The sequence below is a fragment of the Schistocerca piceifrons genome, chromosome 1 (genome assembly GCF_021461385.2).
Source record: "Schistocerca piceifrons isolate TAMUIC-IGC-003096 chromosome 1, iqSchPice1.1, whole genome shotgun sequence".
In the NCBI taxonomy this organism is placed as follows: Eukaryota; Metazoa; Arthropoda; class Insecta; order Orthoptera; family Acrididae; genus Schistocerca; species Schistocerca piceifrons.
In genome coordinates, this window is record NC_060138.1 from 286420536 (window position 1) to 286446328 (window position 25793).

Below are 25793 nucleotides of genomic sequence, written 5' to 3' on the forward strand. Positions count from 1 at the left end.
CTAAGAAAAGGAGTTTTCAACCGTCGGACAGACAGACAGGCTGACAACGATGTGATCCTTTAAGGTTTCCAGTCTTACCGATTGAGGTGCGAAAAATCCAAAAGTCTTTGCTAGATTCCTACAAGATATAGTATCTATTGGTCAAAACTATAAAAAAAGTCCTGTAAATCTATATCTGTAAAAAAACATCTTGTATCTGTCTGTTGAAATAAGAGGAGGTGCTGAGTGTTGTTACCAATGATTATTATATGTTCTTTAGCCCTTCTTTTCAAAGAAACATGCACTAATAGCCTCGTACTTGGACGCGCATAGAACACATGCTTTTGTAACCTGTGAATGTTGGCGATGGGTATGGAATACACCATTTTAAATATCCATGTAGTCGTAAATCTACCAAGATACTGGACCTCCTCGAGCAGCCTATGGAGGAGGGAAAGGGGGGAGCGGGGAATCGGTGGTTGAGTTGTGCTGTCTATCGTACTGGGTGCCTAGAGGCCAAACGGATGGCCTGAAGACGGTTGGGTACTATACGAGTCGGCACACCCCTTCACGTTGCACTAAAAGTGCAGCGTGCAGTTGTGTTGTATCCTCCTTGGGGTAGCTATGAGCGTAAGGTGTAGGCTGCTGTTATCAGGTGGCGATGGTGACCCCGAGCGACCACTGAGAGGTAGAACTTCGATTTTATGTGTTCCAGACAGTGGTCGGGCGTTAGAACGATGCCATTGTGGTGTACGCCTGTTCAGGAGGCAACTTCTCGTGCTGGGAGTCCTTGCCGTAAAGTGAGAGTGCACATAGTAACATTATTTTATTTATTTATTTGGCCTTCATCAACTAACGGCCAATTAAACAGCTAATAGGTAAATAACTGACTTACAGTACAAAACGTAAATTGATGATTTAATATGAGAGCATACAGGTTCTGGTTGAACCTTGGGCTTCAGGAGCCAGCTGTAGATTGACATGCATGTGAAATGTTGAAAAAGTGTTTTTGGTGATTTAAAGGAAGAGATGGAATAAATATACTACATTATTAATGATCAACGAAAGCGTTGTGGTACAATTATACACTACTGGCCATTAAAATTGCTACACCAAGAAGAAATTCCAGATGATAAACGGGTATTCATTGGACAAATATATTATACTAGAACAGACATCTGATTACATTTTCACGCAACTTGGGAGCATACATCCTGAGAAATCAGTACCCAGAACAACCGCCTCTGGCCGTAATAACGTCCTTGATACGCCTGGGCACTGAGTCAAACAGCGCTTGGATGGCGTGTACAGGTACAGCTGCCCATGCAGCATCAACACCATACCACAGTTCATCAAGAGTAGTGACTGGCGTATTGTGACGAGCCAGTCGCTCGGCCACCATTGACCAGACGTTTTCAGTTGGTGAGAAATCTGGAAAATGTGCTGGCCAGGGCAGCAGTCGAACATTTTCTGTATCCAGAAAGGCCAGTACAGGACCTGCAACATGCGGTCGTGCATTATCCTGCTGAAATGTAGGGTTTCGCAGGGCTCGAATGAAGGGTAGAGCCACGGGACGTAACACATTTCAAATGTAACGTCCACTGTTCAAAGTGCCGTCAATGCGGACAAGAGGTGACCGAGAAGTGTAACCAATGGCACATCATACGATCACACCGGGTGATACGCCTGTATGGCGATGACAAATACACGCTTCCAACGTGCGTTCACCGCGATGTCGCCAAACACTGATGCGACCATCATGATGCTGTAAACAGAACCTGGATTCATCCGAAAAAATGACGTTTTGCCATTCTTGCACTCAGGTTCGTCGTTGGGTACACCATCATGGGCGCTCCTGTCTGTGATGCCGCGTCAAGGGTAACCGCAACCATGGTCTCCGAGCTGATAGTCCATGCTGCTGCAAACGTCGTCGAACTGTTCGTGCAGATGGTTGTTGTCTTGCAAACGTCCCCAGCTGTTGACTCAGGGATCGAGACGTGGCTGCACGATTCGTTACAGCCATGCGGATAAGATGCCTGTCATCTCGACTGCTAGTTATACGAGGCCGTTGGGCTCCAGCACGGCGTTCCGTATTACCCTCCTGAACCCACCGATTCCATATTCTGCTAACAGTCATTGGATCTCGACCAACGCGAGCAGCAATGTCGCGATACGATAAACCGCAATCGCGATAAGCTACAATCCGACCTTTATCAAAGTCGGAAACGTGATGGTACGCATTTCTCCTCCTTACTCGAGGCATCACAACAACGTTTCACCAGGCAATGCCGGTCAACTGCTGTTTGTGTATGAGAAATCGGTTGGAAGCTTTCCTCATGTCAGCACGTTGTAGGTGTCGCCACCGACGCCAACCTTGCGTGAATGCTCTGAAAAGCTAATCATTTGCATATCACAGAATCTTCTTCCTGTCGGTTAAATTTCGCGTCTGTAGCACGTCATCTTCGTGGTGTAGCAATTTTAATGGTCAGTAGTGTAGATAAATATACAAACATACGTTTAGCATCTGTGTAAAATTTTACCGCGAAGTTTAACAGAATAAGTTGTTCTGGAATCACTAATTTATGGTATAAAACGAAAAGAATGCTATCAACTGAGATATAAATGTTCAGTTGTAAGTTGAAATAAAATAAATATTAATATGAATTGGCAGTTTACAAAAATGTAAAAGACTCTTTACTATGCGTTACATTACTCAAAGAAAGAAAGTATAATGAGCCGGCCCCTGTGGCCGAGCGGTTCTAGGGGCTTCAGTCCGGAACCGCACGACTGCTATGGTCACAGATTCGAATCCTGTTTCGGGCATGGATGTGTGTGATGTCCTTCGGTTAGTCAGATTTAAGTAGCTCTAAGTTCTAGGGGCTGATGACGTTAGATGTTAAGTCCCATAGTGCTCAGAGCCATTTGAACCATTTGAAAGTAGAATGGCGGCACTCTCGGGAAACCCTACTTTTAGATTGTGTAATTGTTGCCAAAATGATTGTGTATGCCTCTTCCGTTTTCTCTGGAATGGCGGCACTCTTGGGAAACCCTACTTTTAGATTGTGTAATTGTTGAAAAAATGATTGTGTATGCCTCTTCCGTTTTCTCATGGAAAGAGGAAGTGATTAATGCCACCTTCAGTAGTGTTAGCGCAGTCACGGAACCGAGCTGGAGTAGTTTTAGAGTGGCGATGGTGCACCGGGAATCATCCATGACTGAATCTCCCACGGCAGACACCAGTCGTATGAGTAGGTGAACATCGTGAAATCAGGATCCACGAGGGATAACATGCTGAACGCAGGTGTAGTATCTCACACTGAAGAGCTGAGACACGTTCGAGTCCTCTTTCTTGTTGAAATGGATTGCGTGAGGCCAGCTGATACAATTCAGAAGACGAAAGTTCGATGTCGACTAAAATTCCGGATTTTGTGACTTCCTCAGAAAGAATATTGACTTTTTCAGAATGTATGCTGCATTGAGCTATAGTCCATAAGGCTTCTATTGTCTATCTTTGGATTTCACACTGGATGTTCTGCTAAATCGTTGCCAAGGTGAAGGTGCTGGTTGAGAGTTCAACTTCTTATGCCTTAGAGATTGTAAAACTGACATAGGACCGTATAGCATGGAAGGCCTCGGAAACCTGAAGTGGGATTACATATTTTAAGGCTTCTAACACTCTTTCAGTTTCCATAGAGAAAACCAAAGTTGTTTTCGGCACTGTCGAAGATTTTTTAACATGTTTTCACTAGCTCCTTTCTTGTCTGTCTGTTAATTGTCCGGCACATATTTTGCAATTGATTTTAAATTAACTTCCCTTTTAGGTAGAGACTAGAAATTTCCAACATAATTCTTCTCTGCGTGACAGTACAATACCAACTCGTTTTCTTGTATCGTCTGTGGCGGAGAGCTTTTGTCTACCCCTGCGTATTTCCCATTTTCCTGTCCCAGTCGCAGATTATTCACGAAAATGGTGATTTAATATATAAGAAACTATCAGCCTCGATTGAGGTAATGAAACCAACTGATAATTTCCTATATATTAGATTATCACGATTGCTGACTGGGCTGCAATGTTGGAAGTACAAAAATGGTGATTGTTGGTAAACTTTCAAATCTCTTTAATTTCTGCCCTCGTGGACTTTTCGCGAGATATACGTAGCTGGAAGCAATGTACTGTTTCACTCAGGAGAAGAGAAACTTAAATAAACCTGAAACTTACCACATGTCTCCGTTGTAATCTCATCAAAATGTTTGAAATCGATTGAAAAATTTGACACACGCAAGGATAAAAATAAGAAATGTATTTATTTATTTACATGTGTCCAGAACGTAATATATATATATATATATATATATATATATATATATATATATATATATATATATACGGCCAAACTTTCAGGAAATATTCCTCACACACAAATAAAGAAAAGTTGTTATGTTCACATGTGTCCGGACACGCTCAATTTCCATGTTAGAGCTCATTTTAGTTTCGTCAGTATGTATTGTACTTCCTCGATTCACCGCCAGTTGGCCCAGTTGAGGGAAGGTAATGTTGACTTCGGTGCTTGTGTTGACATGCGACTCATTGCTCTACAGTACTAGCATCAAGCACATCAGTACGTAGCATCAACAGGTTAGTGTTCATCACGAACGTGGTTTTGCAGTCAGTGCAATGTTTACAAATGCGGAGTTGGCAGATGCCCATTTGTTGTATGGATTAGCACGGGGCAACAGCCGTGGCGCGGTACGTTTGTATCGCGACAGATTTCCAGAATGAAGGTGTCCCGACAGGAAGACGTTCGAAGCAATTGATCGGCGTCTTAGGTTGCACAGAACATTCCAGCCTATGACTCGCGACTGGGGAAGACCTAGAACGACGAGGACACCTGCAGTGGACGAGGCAATTCTTCGTGCAGTTGACGATAACCCTAATGTCAGCGTCAGAGAAGTTGCTGCTGTACAAGGTAACGTTGACCACGTCACTGTATGGAGAGTGCTACGGGAGAACCAGTTGTTTCCGTACCATGTACAGCGTGTGCAGGCACTATCAGCAGCTGATTGGCCTCCACGGGTACACTTCTGCGAATGTTTCATCCAACAATGTGTCAATCCTCATTTCAGTGCAAATGTTCTCTTTACGGATGAGGCTTCATTCCAACGTGATCAAATTGTAAATTTTCACAATCAACATCTGTGGGCTGACGAGAATCCGCACGCAATTGTGCAATCACGTCATCAACACAGATTTTCTGTGAACCTTTGGGCAGGCATTGTTGGTGATGTCTTGATTGGGCCCCATGTTCTTCCACCTACGCTCAATGGAGCACATTATCATGATTTCATAAGGGATACTCTACCTGTGCTGCTAGAACATGTGCCTTTACAAGTACGACACGACATGTGGTTCATGCACGATGGAGCTCCTGCACATTTCAGTCGAAGTGTTCGTACGCTTCTCAACAACAGATTCGGTGACCGATGGATTGGTAGAGGCGGACCAATTCCATGGCCTCCACGCTCTCCTGACCTCAACCCTCTCGACTTTCATTTATGGGGGCATTTGAAAGCTCTTGTCTACGCAACCCCTGTACCAAATGTAGAGACTCTTCGTGCTCGTATTGTGGACGGCTGTGATACAATGCGCCATTCTGCAGGGCTGCATCAGCGCATCAGGGATTCCATGCGACGGAGGGTGGATGCATGTATCCTCGCTAACGGAGGACATTTTGAACATTTCCTGTAACAAAGTGTTTAAAGTCACGCTGGTACGTTCTGTTGCTGTGTGTTTCCATTCCATGATTAATGTGATTTGAAGAGAAGTAATAAAATGAGCTCTAAAATGGAAAGTAAGCGTTTCCGGACACATGTCCACATAACATATTTTCTTTCTTTGTGTGTGAGGAATGTTTCCCGAAAGTTTGATAGCCGTACCTTTTTGTAACACCCTATATATATATATATATATATATGGAAAAAAGAACACATTGACACCGGTGTGTCAGACCCACCATACTTGCTCCGGACACTGCGAGAGGGCTGTACAAGCAATGATCACACGCACGGCACAGCGGACACACCAGGAACCGCGGTGTTGGCCGTCGAATGGCGCTAGCTGCGCAGCATTTGTGCACCGCCGCCGTCAGTGTCAGCCAGTTTCCCGTGGCATACGGAGCTCCATCGCAGTCTTTAACACTGGTAGCATGCCGCGACAGCGTGGACGTGAACCGTATGTGCAGTTGACGGACTTTAAGCGAGGGCGTATAGTGGGCATGCGGGAGGCCGGGTGGACGTACCGCCGAATTGCTCAACACGTGGAGTGTGAGGTCTCCACACTACATCGATGTTGTCGCCAGTGGTCGGCGGAAGGTGCACGTGCCCGTCGACCTGGGACCGGACCGCAGCGACGCACGGATGCACGCCAAGACCGTAGGATCCTACGCAGTGCCGTAAGGGGACCGCACCGCCACTTCCCAGCAAATTAGGGACACTGTTGCTCCTGGGGTATCGGCGAGGACCATTCGCAACCGTCTCCATGAAGCTGGGCTACGGTCCCGCACACCGTTAGGCCGTCTTCCGCTCACGCCCCAACATCGTGCAGCCCGCCTCCAGTGGTGTCGCGACAGGCGTGAATGGAGGTACGAATGGAGACGTGTCGTCTTCAGCGATGAGAGTCGCTTCTGCCTTGGTGCCAATGATGGTCGTATGCGTGTTTGGCGCCGTGCAGGTGAGCGCCACAATCAGGACTGCATACGACCGAGGCACACAGGGCCAACACCCGGCATCATGGTGTGGGAAGCGATCTCCTACACTGGCCGTACACCACTGGTGACCGTCATCGAACCCATCGTTCTACCATTCCTAGACCGGCAAGGGAACTTGCTGTTCCAACAGGACAATGCACGTCCTCATGTATCCCTTGCCACCCAACGTGCTCTAGAAGGTGTAAGTCAACTACCCTGGCCAGCAAGATCTCCGGATCTGTCCCCCATTGAGCATGTTTGGGACTGGATGAAGCGTCGTCTCACGCGGTCTGCACGTCCAGCGCGAACCCTGGTCCAACTGAGGCGCCAGGTAGAAATGGCATGGCAAGCCGTTCCACAGGACTACATCCAGCATCTCTACGATCGTCTCCATGGGAGAATAGCAGCCTGCATTGCTGCGAAAGGTGGATATACACTGTACTAGTGCCGACATTGTGCATGCTCTGTTGCCCGTGTCTATGTGCCTGTGGTTCTGTCGGTGTGATCATGTGATGTATCTGACCCCAGGAATGTGTCAATAAAGTTTCCCCTTCCTGGGACAATGAATTCACGGTGATCTTATTTCAATTTCCAGGAGTGTATATATATATATATATATATATATATATATATATATATATATATAAGGTTTACATTACATGATTATACAGTATTCCACGTAGTGCCCAGAATTGCGCTGTACGGATTGCCTTATCATTGGCAACACCCAGATCTTCCGTCGGGACAGGTTCTGCCAGTTCCCTGCAGTTGAATAAGGGCTGGTGGTCTTGAGGTTCACCACACACTCACTGCTCGACCTCTGAGATGCATCCAGATTTCTTCACGTTTACCTTACACCGAGGTACTCAGCCTATAGCGGACCTTTCGTGTCTCGTATGGGATGTGGTGCCCTGTAGCGAGTTCTTCTTTGGGATCATCCCAAAGGGAGGGGGGTGACATGAGCTTCTCTGCAAGGCAAGAGATAAAAATTGAATCGCTGGTTTTCCACAGAGTATCGATTGAGCGTTTTGTTAGATGTTCTATGTATTGCCTTGTTTGTGATGACTTACTGTGTGTGCAGTAAAAAGAACATACTGTGTAATCATCGTATCTCTAGTTTTTATATGGGAATTACTTCTTGTGGACCAAACTAACCACAGTTTTGTAAGTGGTCTAGGGGGGAGACACATTGGTTAAGAATCTGACCGTCCTCGGTCCTGCGTGCGAATCCCGCCAGCCCTTGATTTTTTATTAATAATCAGCATTGGCGGCCGAAGACTTGCAGTATAAGAAGTCCCCTCATTCTGACAACGGCCTTGTCAAAGAGGGTGGATGAGCAGACAGACGTTCAGGGCGCTTTCTTGTCCTTGGAGTGGGAAACTGCCCCTAAAAGCAGAAGAATCAGCAACGAGCAACGACGAGGATGTAGAGGGCAATGGAAGCCACTGTGTTAAAGACACATAACATGTATCTGCATGAAATGTGGCCTGTAGTGGAAAAAGTATCGTCATGATCTCTCCATTGGCAAAAGATTCCGGAATAGTCCCCCATTTGGATCTCCGGGAGGTGACTGTCAAGGGGGAGGTGACCATGAGAAAAAGATTGAATAACCAACGAAAGCATGACGTTCTACGAGTCGGGACATGGAATGTTAGAAGCTTGAACGTGTTAGGAAAGCTACAAAATCTGAAAAGAGAAATGCAGAGGCTCAATCTAGATGTAGTAGGGGTCAGTGATGTGAAATGGAAAGCAGACAACGATATCTGGTCAGATGAGTACAGGGTAATATCAACAGTAGCAGAAAATGGTATAATTGGAGCAGTATTCGTTACGAATTGGATGGTAGGCGGAGAGTGTGTTACTGTGAACAGTTCAGTGATAGGGTCGTTCTTATCAGAATCGACAGCAAACCAACACCGACATCGGTACTTGAGGTATACATGCCGACGTCGCAAGCTGAAGATGAAGAGATAGAGAAAATATGCGAAGATATTGAAGCGGTCATACAATACGTCAAGGGAGATGAAGATCTAGTAGTCATGGGGGACTGGAATTGGTTATAGAGAAAGGAGTGGAAGAAAAGGTTACAGGAGAATATGGGCTTTGCACAAGGAATGAGAGAGGAGAAAGACTAATTGAGTTTTGCAATAAATTGCAGCTAGTAATAATGAATACTCTGTTCAAGAATCACAAGAGACGGAAGGTTAACTTGGAAAATGCCTGGTAATACGGGAAGATTCCACAGTTCTGTTCAGACACTGACAATGTTGAGTGTTTATGGAAAAAGTCCAAGGCAATCGTAAAATGCGTTTTAGACAGGTACGTGCCGAGTAAAACTGTGAGGTATGGGAAAAACCCACCGTGGTTCAACAACATAGTTAGGAAACTACTGCGAAAGCAAAGAGAGCTTCACTTCAAGTGTAAACGCAGCCAAAACCTCTCAGACAAACAGAAGCTAAACGATGTCAAAGTTAGCGTAAAGAGGGCTATGCGTGAAGCGTTTAGTGAATTCGAAAGTAAAATTCTATGTACCGACTTGACAGAAAATCCTAGGAAGTTCTGGTCTTACGTTAAATCAGTAAGTGGCTCGAAACAGCATATCCAGACACTCCGGGATGATGATGGCATTGAAACAGAGGATGACACGCGTAAAGCTGAAATACTAAACACCTTTTTCCAAAGCTATTTCACAGAGGAAGACCGCACTGCAGTTCCTTCTCTAAATCCTCGCACAAACGAAAACATGGCTGACATCGCAATAAGTGTCCAAGGAATAGAAAAGCAACTGGAATCACTCAACAGAGGAAAGTCCACTGGACCTGACGGGATACCAATTCGATTCAACACAGAGTACGCGAAAGGACTTGGCCCCCTTCTAACAGCCGTGCACCGCAAGTCTCTAGAGGAACGGAAGGTTCCAAATGATTGGAAAAGAGCACAGGTAGTCCCAGTCTTCAAGAAGGGTCGTCGAGCAGATGCGCAAAACTATAGACCTATATCTCTGACGTCGATCTGTTGTAGAATTTTAGAACATGTTTTTCGCTCGCGTATCATGTCGTTTTTGGAAACCCAGAATCTACTCTGTAGGAATCAACATGGATTCCGGAAAGAGCGATCGTGTGAGACCCAACTCGCTTTATTTGTTCATGAGACCCAGAAAATATTAGATACAGGCCCCCAGGTAGATGCCATTTTCCTTGATTTCCGGAAAGCGTTCGATACAGTTCCGCACTGTCGCCTGATAAACAAAGTAAGAGCCTACGGAATATCACACCAGCTGTGTGGCTGGATTGAAGAGTTTTTAGAAAACAGAACACAGCATGTTGTTATCAATGGGGAGACGTCTACAGACGTTAAAGTAACCTCTGGCGTGCCATAGGGTAGTGTTATGGGACCATTGCTTTTCACAATATGTATAAATGACCTAGTAGATAGTGTCGGAAGTTCCATGCGGCTTTTCGCGGATGATGCTGTAGTATACAGAGAAGTTGCAGCATTAGAAAATTGTAGCGAAATGCAGGAAGATCTGCAGCGGATAGGCACTTGGTGCAGGGAGTGGCAACTGCCCCTTAACATAGACAAATGTAATGTATTGCGAATACATAAAAAGAAGGATCCTTTATTGTATGATTATATGATAGCGGAACAAACACTGGTAGCAGTTACTTCTGTAAAATATCTGTGAGTGTGCGTGCGGAACGATTTGAAGTGGAATGACCATATAAAATTAATTGTTGGTAAGGCGGGTGCCAGGTTGAGATTCGTTGGGAGAGTCCTTAGAAAATGTAGTCCATCAACAAAGGAGGTGGCTTACAAAACACTTGTTCGACCTATACTTGAGTATTGCTCATCAGTGTGGGATCCGTACCAGATCGGGTTGACGGAGGAGATAGAGAAGATCCAAAGAAGAGCGGCGCGTTTCGTCACAGGGTTATTTGGTAACAGTGATAGCGTTACAGAGATGTTTAGCAAACTCAAGTGGCAGACTGGAAGAAAGGCGCTCTGCATCGCGGTGTAGCTTGCTGTCCAGGTTTCGAGAGGGTGCGTTTCTGGATGAGGTATCGAATATATTGCTTCCCCCTACTTTTACCTCCCGAGGAGATCACGAATGTAAAATTAGAGAGATTCGAGCGCGTACGGAGGCTTTCAGACAGTCGTTCTTCCCGCGAACCATACGCGACAGGAATAGAAAAGGGAGGTAATGACCGTGGCTGTGGCACGTAAAGTGTCCTCCGCCACACACCGTTGGGTGGCTTGCGGAGTATAAATGTAGATGTAGATGTAGAAACTCCAAAATCACACAGAAATTTAGAGGCCGTTATTGTTAGTTCTAAAAATAGTGCTACTGGTGTAACGGAACTTAGGCAACATAGAAGTGATGTTTTTCAGTAACTGTAAAATTTTACCATGAATGAAAAGTGTGGGTTTTGTCGTAGGTTTGTGAGTAATGGCTTACGGTGTGGGATTTGTTCGAAGTATTTTCATTGGGGGAAACGCAGTGGGAAGCCAGTAAGCATTCTAGCGATTTCCTCTCTTGGGAATGCAAAATAAGTAGTAGAAATAAGTTAATAGAGGAGCAGGAGCGTAAGATCTGTTCCCATCAGGTGCAGTTACAATACGCAAAGGAGGGACTAGCAGGTTGAGGAGGGTGAAGGGTGCTGGGGAATGGGACTGGCAGTTGGCAAGAAGACAGCTAGGAGGAGGAGGAGGTATTCAGACAGTTATACTTTGCGTACATGCAATAGATTTGACCAATTGTCAGAGGTGAGTGGAGAGGAGCCTCATGTAGCTTCCTCAACAGTTAGGAGGTCTGAGTCAGTTGCAAAGTCTAACAGAAAGAAGGTTCTGCTGCTAGGTAATTCACACGGTAGAGGTGTGGGCCAGCAGTTTCAGGAAGTGTTGGGGAGTGAGTAGCAGGTCACCAGCATTGAAAGCCTAGTGCAGGGTTGGCTCAAGTGACTGACAGCATAGGGGAGTTATGTAGGAATTTTACGAAGAAGGATCAGGTAGTGATAGTGGATGGAGCTGGGAAAAGTCTTGGTAGGGACGGGGAATATGATGTAGGTGGTGACCTGGTAAAGATAGCAACTCAAACTGGTGGCACTAATGTGAATTTCGTGCAACTGGTTCAGCGTCATGATCGGCCTCATCTGAATGCGGCTGTTCGGTGCGTTAACATGGGGCTGGAGAAGGCACTGATGGCGGAGGGCATGGTCACACACATTTCATTGGTGCCAGTTGAGTCTATCAGTAGATTGGCTTTCACTAGGCATAGCCTGCACCTCAATAGGTATGGGAAAGGAGGTTGGCAAAGCTTGTAGTTGACAGTGTAGTTGGTGGTGCTGGGATCACTCATGGAATAATTCCTGTAGTAGTTGGTGTTAGAGCTGCGCCTTTTTTAGACTGAAGTCAGCTGATAGGTGTACCTGACTAAGGAAGTCCCTCCAATTAAGGAATTACCTTCAGAGGGTGTCATGTTTCCAAGTAGAGAAGGAATTAGCATATTTCATCAAAATACACTCCTGGAAATGGAAAAAAGAACACATTGACACCGGTGTGTCAGACCCACCATACTTGCTCCGGACACTGCGAGAGGGCTTTACAAGCAATGATCACACGCACGGCACAGCGGACACACCAGGAACCGCGGTGTTGGCCGTCGAATGGCGCTAGCTGCGCAGCATTTGTGCACCGCCGCCGTCAGTGTCAGCCAGTTTCCCGTGGCATACGGAGCTCCATCGCTGTCTTTAACACTGGTAGCATGCCGCGACAGCGTGGACGTGAACCGTATGTGCAGTTGACGGACTTTGAGCGAGGGCGTATAGTGGGCATGCGGGAGGCCGGGTGGACGTACCGCCGAATTGCTCAACACGTGGGGTGTGAGGTCTCCACAGTACATCGATGTTGTCGCCAGTGGTCGGCGGAAGGTGCACGTGCCCGTCGACCTGGGACCGGACCGCAGCGACGCACGGATGCACGCCAAGACCGTAGGATCCTACGCAGTGCCGTAGGGGACCGCACCGCCACTTCCCAGCAAATTAGGGACACTGTTGCTCCTGGGGTATCGGCGAGAACCATTCGCAACCGTCTCCGTGAAGCTGGGCTACGGTCCCGCACACCGTTAGGCCGTCTTCCGCTCACGCCCCAACATCGTGCAGCCCGCCTCCAGTGGTGTCGCGACAGGCGTGAATGGAGGGACGAATGGAGACGTGTCGTCTTCAGCGATGAGAGTCGCTTCTGCCTTGGTGCCAATGATGGTCGTATGCGTGTTTGGCGCCGTGCAGGTGAGCGCCACAATCAGGACTGCATACGACCGAGGCACACAGGGCCAACACCCGGCATCATGGTGTGGGAAGCGATCTCCTACACTGGCCGTACACCACTGGTGACCGTCATCGAACCCATCGTTCTACCATTCCTAGACCGGCAAGGGAACTTGCTGTTCCAACAGGACAATGCACGTCCGCATGTATCCCGTGCCACCCAACGTGCTCTAGAAGGTGTAAGTCAACTACCCTGGCCAGCAAGATCTCCGGATCTGTCCCCCATTGAGCATGTTTGGGACTGGATGAAGCGTCGTCTCACGCGGTCTGCACGTCCAGCACGAACGCTGGTCCAACTGAGGCGCCAGGTGGAAATGGCATGGCAAGCCGTTCCACAGGACTACATCCAGCATCTCTACGATCGTCTTCATGGGAGAATAGCAGCCTGCATTGCTGCGAAAGGTGGATATACACTGTACTAGTGCCGAGATTGTGCATGCTCTGTTGCCTGTGTCTGTGTGCCTGTGGTTCTGTCAGTGTGATCATGTGATGTGTCTGACCCCAGGAATGTGTCAATAAAGTTTCCCCTTCCTGGGACAATGAATTCACGGTGTTCTTATTTCAATTTCCAGGAGTGTATAAGAGGTATTAAAGGTAGTGTACTGCTTAAAGATGTTGACTCTGAAATTATTAGTACATCGGAGCACCACTTAAATAATTTGACAGTTTAGAGGTTTCCTTTACCAGGATACAGATTAGCTGTTGTTTATCAAGGACATCCTTGCGGAGTGGGGGAGTGGCCATGTACGTAAAAACAGTGTTCCATTTGAGTCCATACACGTATCACCGCACTGCACTGAAGAGATATTTGAATGTTGTACAGGAGCAGTTGAATTTAATGAAACTAAATTTCTAATTTTTGTTGTTTATATGTCCCTTAACTCTGACTTCAGAGCATTTCTGCTCAGGCTAGAGAGGGTTGTTGATTCAGTTGCAGGAAGTACCACAAATTACGAGTAGTTATATGTGGTGAGTTCAATATAAATTTTGTGTATGATGATGCAAGAAAAAGGATGTTGGTAGATCTCCTAAATTCAAATGATCTGATGCATACTGTTTTTTCCAACTAGGATTCAGTGGAACAGTAGCACAGCCATAGACATATTTTTATTCATTTTTCATTACTAGAGGGGCGTTCTGTTAGTAAAAGGGTGAATGGCCTTTCAGGCCATGATGCACAAATTTTAACACTAAAAGGCTTTTGTACCCAAAACAATGTCACATATGATTACAAACTATGTAAGAAAGTTAATCCAACGGCAATACAGAGTTTTTTAAACCTTGTCAAGGAGCAAGAGTGGCAGGATGTTTATAGTGCCGATATCATAGATGACAAATATAATGCTTTCCTTAACCCATTTTACATACTCTTTGAGAATTGCTTTCCATTAGAACGTTCTAAACGGGGTATTAGGAGTAAAAGGCAGCCTGGATGGCTGACTAGTGGGATAAGGATATCATGTAGATCAATGCGGGAATTATATCAGTATGTTAGAAGGCGTCACAATCAAGGTGCAGTAGCCCATTACAAATGATATTGTAAGGTGCTTAAAAATGTTATTTGCAAGACGAAGAGTATGTGGTGCGCAAACAGAATAGCTAATTAATTCACATGATAAAATTAAAAACATATGGTCAGTTGTGAAGGAAGTGTCTGGTCTGCAGCACAAGGTCGACGATGTAAAGTCAGTTCGAAGTAAAACTATTTGTGTTACTGATAAGTCAGATATATGTACAGTATTTAACAATCATTTTCTGAGCATTGCTGGCGAATTAAATAAAAATGTAGTTTCTGCAGGAAAGCATATATTCTCTTGGCAAATGCCTTTCCGAGATTGATGTCTGAAATACTCCTCTGTGATACGGAGAAGGGGGAGATTGAGTCAATAATTAAATCACTGAAGACTAAGGACTCCCATGGATATTATGGAGTGTCTATCAGAATACTAAAATGCTGTGCTGCACATGTTAGCCCTGTACTTAGCCATATTTGTAATTTTTCATTTAGGAATGATTAGTTTCCTGAACGATTAAAGTACTCAGTAGTAAAGCCGCTTTATAAAAAGGGAGAAAGGGATAATATCGACAATATTAGACCTATTTCTCGGCCATCAGTGTTTGCTAAAGTTATTGAAAAGGCTGTGTATGTAAACATAATTCATCATTTAATATCGCATAATTTGCTATGAAATATACAGTTCGGCTTTAGAAATCGTTTAACAACTGAAAATGCTACATTCCCTTTTTCTCTGTGAGGTACTGGATGGGTTAAACAAAAGGGTTCGAACGCTTGGCATATTTTTTTTATTTAACTAAGGCGTTTGATTGTGTTGGTCACAAAATATTGCTCCATAAGTTGGACCCTTACAGAATACGGGGAGTAACTCACAATTGGTTCACCCCTTACTTTAGCAACAGAGAGCAAAAGGTCATTATTCATAGTGTTCAGAACGGCTGTAATGTGGAGTCGGAGTGGAGTGCCGTAAAATGGGGGGTTCCCCAGGGATCGGTGTTGGGCCACTCCTGTTCCTTATTTATAGAAATTACATGCTCTCTAGTATTACAGTAACAATATTTCTGTTTGCTGATGACACTAGCTTGGTAGTAAAAGATGTTGTGTGCAATATTGGCTCGGTTTCAAATAGTGCAGTTCATGATATAAGTTCATGGCGTGTAGAAAATAAACTAACGCTAAATGACAGTAAGACTCAATTTTTACAGTTTCTAGCACAAAATTCAACAAAACCCGATGTTTTAATTTCACAGAATTGGCATTTGATTAATGAAACTGAACAGTTCATATTTCTAGGTGTTCAGGTAGATAGTAACCTGTCGTGGAAAACCCATCGTCAGGATCTTGTTCAAAGACTTAATGCTTACATTTTTACTATTCGAACGGTATCTGAAGTAAGTGATTGTTCCACACGAAAGTTAGTCTACTTCGCGTATTTTCATTCGCTTATGTCGTATGGTATTAAATTTTGGGATAACTCTTCCCGCCGGCCGCGGTGGTCTCGCGGTTCTAGGCGCGCAGTCCGGAACCGTGCGACTGCTACGGTCGCAGGTTCGAATCCTGCCTCGGGCATGGATGTGTGTGATGTCCTTAGGTTAGTTAGGTTTAAGTAGTTCTAAGTTCTAGGGGACTAATGGCCACAGCAGTTGAGTCCTATAGTGCTCAGAGCCATTTGAACGATTTTTTTTTTTTTTTGATAACTATTCCCATTCAAAAAGGATATTTTTGGCTCAGAAATGGGCGGTTCGAGCAATAAGTGGCGTTCGTTTGCGAACCTCTTGTCGACCCCTGTTCACTAGTCTGCTTATTTTGACAATGGCTTCTCAGTATATATGTATATTTTACACTGTTCTTTCTTGCTTACAATATTAGCTTATTCCGAAGAATAAGCAGCTTTCACTCAGTTAATACTCGGCGGAAATCCAACATCCATTTGGATCAGACTTCATTAACTCATGTGCAGAAAGCCGTGCAGTATACCGCTGCATCCATTTTTAATAAGCTACCACAAGAATTCAAAAATCTTACCAGTAATCGCGCTTTCAATTCGAAATTGAAGAGTTTTCTTCATGGGTCACTCCTTCTATTCTGTCAAGGACTTCCTTGAAAAATTAGACTGATTTCTTGTTGTATTGTTGATTGCGTTTACTGAAACTTGTAGCTTGACCTTTTTTGGGTACGTGAGTATTTTACTTTTAACTGTTATTATTTTTATGTTGTAATTTCATGTACTGACACGTTCCGTGACCTTGAAGATTTGCTCCTCAGTTTGGTCCTACGGAACTTGACTTGTAAATAAAATAAAAATAATAACATTAAGAAACGACATACTCAGAGTTGTAGCATATCATATGGGGTGGTTATAATTAAAGTGCAGCTACTGACAGAGGTCCAGCCAGGGCTGTGACTGTGTAACGGCAGCGAAACTTGGTAGATTTTCTAATGCGTTAATCCGGAACCGATTTACGCTGGAAAAAAAATGGTTTCATTTTTGGCCACCAGGTGTACGTTTGATGGTGTGAGCGCACAAAAGTCGTATAGAAATATTTTCATACATAATGGATTAGGAATGGGATGGAGGCAGAAAAGGTCAAACATCTGGCAAACCCACAGTATTGATTTTACGAGTATTACTAACCGCTGCTTACACCATTTGTTCAATATGAGCACTGGAGATGTCGACTAGACGCTGTATAGCGCCAGAATTGCACCTGGCGACTAAAGTTCAAACTATTTTTTTTCCAGCCTAAACGGGTCTGCATTAATGCATTAACATATATATGAAGTTTCGCTGCCATACTATAACTACAGCTCAGAATGGACGTCCGTGAGTAGCGCCACTTAAACCACCAAATACTTCCAAGTATCAAGTCAGTTGAGTAGCAATGAAACATTGAAAGAAAATCTTAGAACAAACTGAAATGTCTCTGGAGAAAAATTAACGATAAGTTTATATACAGTTGGCAGGACCGATTTAAGGTCTAGACAACACAAGCGGCCGCTTTCGTCGCCAAGGTAAATGGCGCAAGAGGCCCCGAGGCGAAAATTTCTATACAGGGAGTAAAGCAAAAACTGATGCGCGTGAAAATATACGATTTTCTCTGTCTCTCTTTCTGTTTTCTTTTTCTTTTTTTTCTGAGAGGGGAGATAGTCTAGTAATTGGTACGCCGCTTGTGTGGAAAAATGTTCCCTAACCGGCTCTGACTGTTGCTCTTCTGGTTCAGGGAAAGATGTCAGGATGCCACATACAAGGCAGAAGGAGCAAAATGACGCAGATTGCAACAAAAACATGGCGTTGTCTGGAAGTGAGAAGTGGAAAGAGAGGCAGCTGTTATCACGGTATAAGTGTTTATTTTTGTTTTTATAATTATATATTTTATGATTTTGGTTGAGGTGGCTTTAAATATTGTGGGCTAGCATGAGACATTTAACTAACTTATACCGCAATAACACTCGTACGGACATCGGCTGCACCGAAGTACGTACGATATAATATTTTTTAAACACAGCTCGCGTCTCACCGCCTTCTAATAAATGATTTACGTGAGCGCTACTATTTAGAAAAGAAAATATGCGTATTCTTGCGCAAACTGTAGTTATTAATATGGGTCTCAGGGGCTACTGGTTATTTATGTACCAAATTACATAAAGATTAACTGAGATATTGCGGAATGTAGTGATTTTCAATATTTCTTATTCATTATTTGCAAGGCGAAACTGGAGAGAATCTCGTCTGCCTTTAGGCGGCCATAATGAAACGTACTGAACTCATTCTGTGATGTGAATTTTGGTAACTGAAATCAATTTTAACTTCGGAATTAATGAAAGATCAAAACTGAGAAGTCTCTCGCATTTACATTTAATATTATGACTTGAAATTTTAATTAAATAATAAACTCAGCGTAATGGCCGATTAAAACCTGCTAAGGGAGATAAACTCTCTGCACTACGAAGTTCTGTAAAAATTTTGTTAATTATAATTAATGGTTGCTATCATGAGAGGTGACAACTAAGTCAATAATACACACTTTCTAATAACAATTTCTATTATATTTTTCAAAAATACAGATAAAACTTACGTTAATTATCAGACAGCACTACAATGGTGGCCTACCGCTAGACGAAACAAAACAGGGCACTAGTTCAATCGAAGGATTGTCTCTGATCTTCATGGCCTATGTTACACAGAGATTATACCAAAAAAAACTGTGTTTTGTTAATTACATCGATATTTGTGTTTTGATAATAATAACTTACGTTCTTTACTATTTGTTATACATCGCGCACACGTACACATCTTGAAATAACTTATAATTCACACGTCTCATAACAGAAACTTCCTTTCCCTTTCTCCAAATGTCAATTTGTGTGACGTACCGTCACACCGTACAATAAGAAATTGGAAGCATTTAAAATTTGATACCACATTAGTATTTCTAAAAGTTGAGAGAAAGAAGGTGGAACAGTGACAGGAATGTTTCTATCCCATACAGAGAATAGTGAGAGAATACAGAAAGTGTACGACTGACAAATGACAAATTACTGACGTAATAAGACTAATTGATAAACGTTCCCTCCAACCCCTCTTAGCCACTCTGTCCTCTTTCCTGCTGTCGACTTGACTGCCGTGGCGGATTGACTCAGAAACCGAAACATTCCAGTTGCTGACAGGAGTGAAGTTTCTCCTTCCTGAAGATTAGGTGGAAATTACTGAAACTCGCTACTCTCACTACCACTATCATTCTAAAAATGTTACTGAGTGCTCTGACTACAACAAAAACACCTAACCCTTACACCATACGCAGGATTTATATGTCTTGCGAAAAAAAGATCTGCCCTAGTCTTTAAAAACTCGCACAAAAACAGTGGGGAAAAATCAGGATCGCCTGATAATAAATGAGACCAAAAGAAAGAATAAAAATCTGCGAACAGAAAAATCATTAATTAGTTGATTTTCTCTTTGTCAAGTTCATGATTTAATACTGCTCTAATATCATTCAACGCTTTTAACACAACTCTGGTAGCCGCCCTAGACACCGCTGCAACCCACTCTGTGAGTTCTAACTTTGTGTTTCCCATCGCTTGCTCACCTACGGTCCTTCTTCCGCAACGTCCCCAGTGTATAACTTTGTGCCAACTCGGAGGTGGTACCAAACTCCTGGCTACTGCAACAGTCCTCCCAACCTCGCCTCCAAGTCTCGCCCTGCTACTCAGACTTGCAGTGACTGTCCCTGTGCAGCACTGCACGATACTTAGTTGTAATTTTGTAACTCCTAAACTCTCACGCCCCCTTCCTCTCTCACCACACAAGAAAAACAAGTAGTAACAGTCAATGTGGCATTGCGTCTAATCTCATCTGATTTTGTGACCAGTCCTGCATACATTCTCACTTTGGATCTAATTTTCGGAATAAACGGCATCAACAGGAGCAACAACAGAACACCCAAGTGTGAGCTTTATGTAGATTCTATAGTGCTACAACCGGTGCAGCGGTACCACTGGTGTGTTTCTGCTGCTTCCAACACAGAATCAAATCTATGCTGAAGCAACAGATAGAGATATAATTCACATGGTCTGCACTAGAATAGGAAGTGCACACTAGCTGAGATCCTTACTGAAGAGTGCTGAAGAACACCACCACAAAACCCTTACGATTACTGTAGCCAGAGAAGCACATTTGTTGCAGAGCTGCGTGACCGAGCAACCAAGCACAAAATGTGAGGTGGGCCGAGCACAGCTTAACTGGACGGGCTGCCCTACAGAGCATGCAAGCCATGACCGAATCCTAGGTAATGGTTAACCCCAAAGACGTTAAACGTGTCTTTATCTGTGTAAAACTACAGACAGCACAGGTTTCTCATTCGTTGTTTGTGTGTGTTTGTAATCATGCAGCTTGAGGAAGGCAGTGCAGTAAGAAGTAAGACTGAAACCAATACGTACCCACTGAAGAAACGGGAGTGTCTAAAAAGCGATATATAGAATTAATGCCTGTTGTGCCACGGCTGGGACTTGAACCTGGGTCTCCTGCTTGCTAGGCAGATGTGCTAGCTATTGCACCACTGCAGCAGTATAGGTAATGCAGCTCCACAGACTACGCCAGTCCCAAGCCGTCCCAAATACTAATTCATGTCTTCAGCCTATTTTCACCTTCTCAGATCGTGAGTATTGATAAGGCTCTGGGGTATTGGAATGCACCCTCGTTTATTACATAATGGGGAAACTCCTATCTCTGCGCGAGCCATAGGTGATCTACAGACCTGATGTAATAACATATTCCTTGAGACCTATGAGTCTCAAATTTATCTACGATAATGATGGAAACTGAAAAAATGAATTAAAATATGTGCTATAACCTGGACTTGATCCCGTATCTCCCACTTAATAGTCAGAAGTGCTAACCACTACGCCATTACAATACTGTAAGTTACACACCTGCTGCGACTACTCTCGTCCATTGGCCTCCCTAGCACAAACTTCAGTTCATACCTTCAGCTTATTTAATTACATTACTGGCGATTAAAATTGCTACATCAAGAAGAAATGCACATGATATACGGGTATTCATTGGACAAATATATTATACTAGAATTGACATGTGATTACATTTTCCCGCAATTTGGGTGCATAGATCCACAGAAATCAGCACTCAGAACAACCACCTGTGGCCTTAATAACGGCCTTGATACGCCTGGGCATTGAGTCAGAGCTTGGATGGCGCGTACAGGTACAGCTGCCCATGCAGCTTCAACACGATACCACAGTTCATCAAGAGTAGTGTCTGGCGTATTGTGACGAGCCAGTTGCGCGGCCACCATTGACCAGACGTTTTCAATTGGTGAGAGATCTGGAGAATTTGCTGCCATGGCAGCAGTCGAACATTTTCTGTATCCAGAAAGGCCAGTACAGGACCTGCAACATGCGGTCGTGCATAATCCTGCTGAAATGTAGGGTTCGGCAGGGATCGAATGAAGGGTAGACCAACGGGTCGTAACACTCCACTGTTTAAAGTGCCGTCAGTGCGAACAAGAGGTGACCTAGACGTGTAACCAATGGCACCCCATACCATCATGCCGGGTGATATGCCAGTATGGCGACGACGAATACACGCTTCCAATGTGCGTTCACCGCGATGTCGCCAAACACGGATGCGACCATCATGATGCTGTAAACAGAATCTGGATTCATCCGAGAAAATGACGTTTTGCCATTCGTTCACCCAAGTTAGTCGTTGAGTAAACCATCGCAGGCGCTCCTGTCTGTGATGCAAAGTCAAGGGTAACAGCAGCCTTGGTATCCGAGCTGATAGCCCATGCTGCTGCGAACGTCGTCGAACTGTTCGTGCAGATGGTTGTCGTCTTGCAAACGTCCCCATGTGTTGACTCAGGGATCGAGACGTGGCTGCACGGTCCGTTACAGCCATGCGGATAAGATACCTGTCATCTCGACTGCTATAGTTCAATTCTTTTATTTTGGCGGCTCGCGCACGCCCGCCCAGACGCGGGAGATTGCTGCGTTGCCAGTTGCACACGACGCACGCGCCAATAGAAGCAGCGCCATAGTATAGCATAGTTCGCAAACTTACGTTTAGGGGGGAGCGCGCAGTTCATGAAGTAAAGCCACCACGGCCGCATTAACCCTTTCGCTGCCACAAAGACATGCTCCCTGCCTTCCACGCCGTGCGCGATTTTGTCACTGCACTGCTCGCCTGTGCAGACACATCGTGTTCCGACTGCTTTGACACTCTTATCAATCGATTCCACAAAAACTATTTGGCCCAAAAATTTGATTTTTACACATCTTCTTGACTGATACCTTCCCCCCATAAATGACTTAATTTTGTTTCGATGTTCAACACAGTTATTATGCAGCATTAAATATAGTAAACCATTGCACGAAATTTTGAAGAGTTTGCAGAGGTAAAAGTCCATAGAGTATACTTTCCGTATGGTTGATTTTAGTTGCCACAATGTTGAGAATGAAATGTGGACAAGATACCTAAATTTCATATAAAATTTACTGTATAACAATAGCTCATTTAAGTACCACATTGGTGTCGTATGTAATATTGAGAAATATTCCGTCTTTCGCGACTGTAATAAAAGTTTTATTTACACTGAGCACGTTTGGCTTTATTTTAAAGCACTTCAATCAATCAAAAGGAAGTAGACAAAATACATTAAACAAAACTGTGGACTTACAAAAACATTAGGACTTGAATATACCGTCTACCAGTGAAGTGCTCTGAGCTATGTCAAATATAATTTTTGTGTGTGGCACACACAAACATCATTTATTTGCTAAAACACTGATCTGCCAATACAAACGTTGAATATTGTGTTACCGCAGCACAAAACTACGAAAGGTGACTTGGCAATGGAGGAGACAAAATACTGTCCACTGAAGATGCTTCAAAAGAGAGAAGCGCATCTGGTCTAAATAAGCCCCTTTATTACAGTTGCAGAAGAGGAATATATTTCAGTACCATTGGTAAAACTGCGACTGTGGAACAAAAACAAGAAAGAAAAGATGAGTCCATTGTGTATGTGCCATACCTTTCCTTGATTGAAGTGCTTTAAAATAAAGCCAAACGCGTCCGATGTGAATAATACTTTTATTACAGTCGCGAAAGACGGAATATTTCTCAATATTACATACGACACCTATATCGTACTTAAATTAAATGAGATATTGTTATACAGTAAATTTTATTTGAAATTTAGGTATCTTGTCCACATTTCATTCTCAACATTGTGGCAACTAAAATCGACCATACGGAAAGTATACGCCATGGACTCTGCAAACTCTTCAAAATTTCGTGCAATGGTTTACTACATTTAATGCTGCATAATATCTGCGTTGAACATCGAAACAAAATTAAGTCATTTATGGGGGGAAGGTATCAGTCAAGAAGACGTGTAAAAATCAAATTTTTGGCCCAAATAGTTTTTGTGAAATCGAATGATAAGTGTGTCAAAGCAGTGGGAACACTGTGTCTGCACAGGCGAGCACTGCAGTGATGACAAAATCGCGCACAGTGCGGAATGCGGCGAGCACGTGTCTGCAGCAGCGAAAGGGTTAATGAAGAGAAAAGTACTAGAAATTTCAAAAAATTGCATTCAAACGAATATAATTCGTGAAGTTAGGCGCTTCGATATTGTTTTTAAATAATGAAAATATTAAGCAGTTCACAAGGTTTGAACTCATAACCTTTCGCATAGCAGCCCAACACTTTAGCCGTTATGCTAACGCACCTTGTCTGACTACGTAGCGCCATGAGGAATATAACACTTCATGCAAAATACTGACAAACACTGTTGGTATGACTATGAATTACTCACGCTTCGTCAAAGTACAATAGGAAATAAACAATTATTGCTGATCTTTATTGAGAAAAAGCGGTTAGTGAGAATGATACAAACACCTTTCCTTGCTATCGCCTGAATTAGGAGTCTTATTGCTTGTTTGGTTTAATTAATTAATAGAATATGAAGCAATTGGTATAAAGAATGCTTTTTCCAAACTTTCTATAAAAGAATGTCTGCTATCAAGACATTGCTTTTGTTCTATTACTTTATTTATGACTGAACGTTTCTAAGACTGAAGACACTCGTCCATGCTCTGCACTGCAGTTGAGATGTGGCAACGTCGTTCTCTGTTCATTGGCTGACTGTGTTTTGTGACGTCAGATGCGCAGAACGAACCTAAACTCGGCCGCCAAGATAAATGACGCGCACTTTAGTGATACGAGGCCGTTGGGATGCAGCACGGCGCTCCGTATTACCCTCCTGAACCCACTGATTCCATATCCATTGGATCTCGACCAACACGAGAAGCAATGTCGCAATAAGATAATCCGCAATCGGGATAGGCTATAATGACCTTTATCAAAGTCGGAAACGTGATAGTACGCATTTGTTCTCCTTACACGAGGTTTCACAACAACGTTTTACCAGGCAACGCCGGTCAACTGCTGTTTGTGTATCGGTTGGATACTTTCCTCACATCAGCACGTTGTAGGTTTCGCCACCAGCGCCAACCTTGTGTGAATGCTCTGAAAAGCTAATCATTTGCATATCACAGCATCTTCTTCCTGTCACTTACATCTCGCGTCTGTAGCACGTCATCTTCGTGGTGTAGCAATAATAATGGCCAGTGGTGTATATCAGGTCTATACGTCACTTACACCTGAGGTAAAGGCAGGATTTCCCCATTACATACAAACCTGGGGTACTATTCCAATAGCGCAGAGCCTTGAAAATAATGACATTCTAAGAAGGGCAAAAACAGGTTGAAGGCATGAATTTAAGTTTGTATTAGGGAGGGCAATGGACTGGCGTAATTCCCTTTGGTTGTAGACGAAAATTGCAAGTCTACTGGATATGTATCATGCATAAACTGCTCTGTACTGTCGTTTCAAGTCAGGAACGGCTCATTTAAAGAAATACAATTGTAAGAAATCCCAGAGTGATACAGCTCCTTCAGCGATAACGGCAGTAATATAAAATAAAATAGCAGCAAGATGTGTTGTAATGTGTACATAAGCCACGGGAACATTTTTTTTTTTTTTTTTTTTTTTTTTTTTTTTTTTTGGTGACGGTTTCGAAGGATTAGGAATGAATAGGTCTAGGAGCACATTATGAAGAAATCAGCGCTTGAGAAATCATGTCACGTTCATTTAATATAAGTAGACATATCAAAGAACGAAGTGATGCAATTCGAAACAATTATTACGGGAATTATTGACGAAACATGCGCTGCGATAGTTGATACGTGGACTGAGTCAAACAATTAGGTGCTTTACTTGGCGCTTGCAGGACTCAGATTGATCTCTTGTGAATGATTTATTATTTACAACAAAATTCTCGGACATTAAGAAGACGGAAGTAAATATAATGAAAGAAATAGACAAACCGGTGGCTGACGTGAACATTTCACCAGACATGTTCCATTATTTTCTTTTTATCTCTGGCGACGTTGCCAGTATAATAAAAGCCTTGGAAAATCAAATTAGAGGATGAAAAAGAACATACAATCAAGCTCGTTAGTTCTTTGGTTTCACGTACTTAAAAAAAACTGCACTGTCAATGTCAATGATTTTGAGTAGCGTTCAGTTAATGCAGTTACAAGTACCGTTTCACTGTGATACGAGGAATGGATAGATCTTTAATGAAGTTATTCATGTATACTAATAGCTGTGAATTCTTAACCGGATTTACAAGGGATGGAAAAGAGAGT